This window comes from Miscanthus floridulus, chromosome 1, assembly GCF_019320115.1.
Source record: "Miscanthus floridulus cultivar M001 chromosome 1, ASM1932011v1, whole genome shotgun sequence".
Taxonomy (NCBI): domain Eukaryota; kingdom Viridiplantae; phylum Streptophyta; class Magnoliopsida; order Poales; family Poaceae; genus Miscanthus; species Miscanthus floridulus.
This window is the reverse complement of record NC_089580.1, coordinates 130,933,852-130,939,299: the sequence shown is the minus strand read 5'-3', so window position 1 is coordinate 130,939,299 and position 5,448 is coordinate 130,933,852.

The window sequence follows — 5,448 nt, the reverse complement described above, 5'->3', positions numbered from 1 at the left end:
GTGAGGATGTACTCGATATGGTCAATGATGTAAAAGTCATCTTTGGAAAAGGACATGGAAGCCAACCTATTCGAAAGACGCTAACGGTCACGCACCCATGTGGAAGAAAAAGTCCATATTTTGGGACCTACCCTATTGGCAAGTCCTGGAGGTCCGTAGCTCGATCGACGTGATGCACCTAACGAAGAATCTTTGTGTGAACCTGCTAGGCTTTATGGGTGTGTATGGAAAGCCTAAGGACACATTTGAAGCACGACAGGACCTGCGTTGTTTGAGAGAAAGAGACAACCTGCATCCAGAGAAGACAGATGATGGATGCCATTACTTACGTCCTGCTAGCTACACTCTAAGCAAAGAGGAGAAGGAAATCATGTTTGAATGCTTAAACAACATCAAGGTACCATCTGGATTCTCCTCGAATATAAAGGGTATTATAAATGTGCCAGAGAAGAAATTCTGTAACTTAAAGTCCCATGACTGTCACGTTCTCATGACGCAATTACTTCCAGTTGCATTAAGAGGAATTCTACCTCCAAATGTACGTCTAGCCACCATGAAGCTATGTGCATTCCTCAATGCAATTTCTCAGAAGGCAATTGATCCAATTGATCTAGCTAAACTACAGAATGATCTGGTTCAATGTCTCGTCAGCTTTGAGTTAGTGTTCCCTCCTTCCTTCTTTGATATTATGACACACCTCCTAGTTCACCTAGTCAAGGAGATTTTCACTCTCGGTCCTGTGGTCCTACACAACATGTTCCCCTTAGAGAGATTCATGGGAGTCCTAAAGAAATATGTTCACAACCGTGCTCGCCCAGAAGGAAGCATCGCCAAGAGCTATGGAACAGAAGAGGTCATTGAGTTCTGTGTTGACTTTATTCCCGACCTTGACTCGATTAGTGTTCCTGAATCGAGACATGAGGGGAGACTAAGCGGAAAGGAGACACTAGGGAGGAAAACATATATTGGTACGGATGATGATTATTTCAATAAAGCGCACTACACAGTTCTATAGAACTCCTCTTTGGTAGATCCGTATATTGAGACACACAAGGATCTCTTACGATCCGAGTTTCCAGGAAAGACTGAAGCTTGGATTACGCATAAGCACATGGAAACTTTCGGCGGTTGGTTGCGAAAAAAATGTCAAGGTGATGAGAGCATCCATGAGCAACTGTATTTATTGGCTATGCAACCATCATGGCATATCGTCACATACAAAGGGTACGAGATAAATGGGAACATATTCTACACAGTAGCCTAAGATAAAAGGAGTACCAACCAAAATAGTAGTGTCCGCATAGATGCCACAGACCCGAATGGGAATAAGCAGACATATTATGGACGCATAGATGAAATATGGGAACTAGAATATGCACCTATTTTGAAGATCCCATTGTTCAAGTGCCAATGGGTCAAGGTGACCGGAGGCGGGGTAACAGTAGACAACGAGTATGGAATGACAACAGTAGACCTTAGTAATATTGGGTACAAAGACGAACCATTCGTCCTTGCCAAGGATGTGAATCAGGTGTTCTATGTCAATGATATGTCTACCAAACCAAAAAGAGGGAAAAAAGATAATGACTCAACCAAAGAGCCAAAGCGCCACATAGTTCTTTCAGGGAAAAGAGTCATCGTGGGAATTGAGGACAAGTCGGACATGTCAGAAGAATATGAAAAGGATGACCGAATTCCGCCCTTCAAAGTGAACAAAGACCCTAGCATCTTGGTAAATGATGAGGACACTCCATGGTTACGAAGCGATCATAACCAAGGGACATATGTAAAGAAGAAGTTCACTGCTGTGCCCACTTGATGATATAGTGATTTAATATAGTGTGTGTTTGAGATATTATGTAATAATTGTGAATTCAGATGTTTATTATGTCATGTTTCAAATTAAATCAATGTTTGATTTGGTGGGATTTCTCTCTCAAAAAGGTAAATTAGGATACTGAGTGATGAAAAATTAAAATATTAACGTTAAAACGATGTGAAAACAAATTTCCTGTCCAAAACCAATAGTTTTAATAATTTTAATTAAACACTACATTTTTGCATTAACGAAATAATAAATATTAGTTACATTATGTTTTATAATTCTAACAAAAAATAAAAAAAAGTTAGGTTATAGATTTTTCCTATGTGCAATAAACAAAAAGAAAATTCATATTTTTAACAAAATAATTTTATGCCTTTTATTTAATTTACTATGTATTTAAGAAAAACTATTGCATTTCTATTGTATTTAACAAGACTATTGCTTAAAACAGGCGGGAAACGAAACTGCAGGCCACCTTTACTCCCGGGTGGGAAGCCCACCCGGGAGTAAAGGTGGCCTGCAGTTTCGTGGCCCGCCAAAAAAACCCTTTACTCCCGGTGCGTGTTACCAACCGGGAGTAAAGGTATACCTTTACTCCCGGTTGGTAACACGGACCGGGAGTAAAGGTACCTTTACTCCCGGTTGGTAATGCGCACCGGGAGTAAAGGGTTTTTACTCCCGGTTGGTGGCTGGCACCGGGAGTAATTCTCTCTGATATATAACCTTCAGTGCCTGGCGCAGATTGATTCGCTCGTCTCTTCCTCACGCCGCGTCCGTTCGCCTTCCGTGACACCGGCGCCGCCCTCTTCTTCCTCGTGCAGCCTCCACCGCGCGCGCCCGTGCCCCTCCTCCGCGCGCGCCCGTGGCCCTCCACCGCGCCCTCCTCCGCGCCCGAGGCCCTCCACCGCGCCCGAGGCCCTCCACACTGCCGAGCTCGATCGAGGTGATATATTCGTCGATCTCTTTGTACATTCGTCCGAGCCCTCCACTGCCGAGTTATAGATCACGTCGAAAACTACAACTTTGGTGTAAGCCATGTCAACGCTCGAGGTCGATTGAAAATTCCAAATTTTGAATCACAAAATCTAGGAACTAAAAATGAATATTTGGAACTCTAAATGATTTTAAATAAAAAACATATCTTAACGCAAGTTTTGAATATTTGGATATTATATGGATAAATTAGCAAGTTTAATTAGAGTGTCAAAAACTGCATTTTATGGTACAAAAATACATTTTAAGATCACTGGGACCTGAACTCATGACAAGTTTAATTAAGGACCACCAATGAAATTACTTTAGAAATTAATTAGATTGATGTAAATCCATGGCTTGTATAATAAACACGCTATATATTATTTGGAAACTACGCTACGAACCATCCGCTAATGAACTTTCGTTACAAACTCCTCAGGATGGCAACCATTGTCATTGTCACTAAAGCTGAAAATGATTCAGCCCATTAACCGCCATATATTCATCACTATATGATATGCCATTATTCCAAGATGCAGTTTTAATAGAAGAATTTTTTCTATCTTCATAGATCAATGTTTGTTAACGAAATTTTATCCAAATATATTCATGTAGGGTCTTTTTTTTGAAGGATTTGTTGTAGGATATATAATGGTCAAATAGGAACTCAATTTTGATACCCAGTTTGTAAACTAAGCGTTTTTTAGTTTATCAAAAATATCACATGTGATGATGTTAGCAGTTTTGGTTGGACTTGCATGCATGGCTACAGACAAATGAAGGAAAACTTCAATGTTTCTTCATTTGTGAATTTTGAATATACAGATATAATATATTAATGTTGCTAAAGTAATATGAGCATTACATATTTTTTTCCAGGAAGACTATCTTCAAACTTTATATCATAGCATCAGAGATCACCTGTAGAAGAAGAAAATAAATTCTTATCATTTGGGAAATAGTAATGGTTATATGAGCAATAAGACACATATACTTACATTTCATAATGACTTATACTTACATTATTAACATAGAATTTTCTCATATGATGAATGACTACATGGTTCACATGGTACATAGGATCACAACATCACGCACCGACACCGCCCCGGCCCGCCTCACGTCGTCGTCGTCGTCAGCACGCCGGCCCGCCTCACGTCATCGTCGTCAGCACACCGGCCACCGCGTCGACACGTATATATACGTCATTTGTATTCATATGCATTTCGTCTATGCATTTCTATGTATACGGCGGAGCACCGCCGCCCTCGTTCACCCATGTATACAGACATATATACGGCGGAGTGGAGCACCGCCACTCTTGTCACACCACCCTTTCTCGTGGCCTAGTTGATCAACATTTGTATTATCGTTATCGTTAATGCTAAACAATCACACCAGGGCAAACCGCGCTGTTGATGTCACCGACGTGGTTCGCCCTAGTTACCGACGCAATTTGCCCTCGGCTGTTTATGTATAGCCCTAATTCGCCCTAGTACCGACGTAGTTCGTCCTAGTGTGGCGAATTGCGTCCATGACCGAGGGGCAAGATTTAATAATGCATATTGTTCGTAGATTTTACGCATGTAATAAGCAAAGATTTGACGTACTATATATTGGTTTTGTTTTTTGAAGCTAGATGGCCGACCCGAGAAATATGGATGAGGAGGAGTTGATGATGAATTTGATCAACACTGGCACTCAAGTTGCCGACGATGATGGTGCTAAAAATAACGTGCAAGAGGATGCAGATGACGGGAGTCAGTACTTAGCTCTTGAACAAAATGAGCAACAACAGATTGGCCAAGTATATATTTTTTATTATTAGCTATATATATTATCATATGTCTTATGTGTGCTCATGACATTAAAAATAATGTTTATGTTTTGTAGCCCTCTGGATCGACATCAACAACTACAACGAAGAGTAAAAATATTCGAGGTCCCAAAAAGCCATTGGAGGCCGGGGTTCAATGTGGATACAGGAGAACCGGGGGGGCGAATAAAATGAAATTTGTGCACCACTGTGGTTACCTTGTACGGGACCGGCTCCCGATTAGTACCCATGAATGGAAGAAGAAGACCAATGCTCCTCATATCAGTTTTGTCTCCGATCGTGACAAGGCGTTAATTTGGAATGATGTCTTGGTACATTTCACGCTCCAAACAGATAGTTATGATGATATAATAGATGGTGATGAATTGAAGGAGCGAGTTAGGGATTGGGCTATGAAGAAGATGGCCACCCAGTTTCAGACTTGGAAGAAACACCTATACACGACGTATGTCAAGAAGAACATAGCACCAGATTTTACTGTCCCAGGCCCGATCTCAAAGCAGAGGCCCTATTGGGATGAGTTTGTACAGTACAAGACTTTGGAAGAGGGTGTGAGTCGGGTGATAAAGAACCAACGTAATGCCCAACAGAAGACATACCACCATACCTTGGGATCAGGTGGCTACCCGACTGCCATTAAGAAGTGGAACAAAATGGAAGCAGACCTTCTTGCCAAGGGTATCAGACCAGAATCACTCGAGTGGGGAGAACGTGCAAAGAATTGGTTTTTTGGTCATGGGGGAACACTAGACCAGGAGACAGGGAAGTGCGTTTATGGCGCAAGACTGCAAGAAGCAGCAGAAAGATTGTT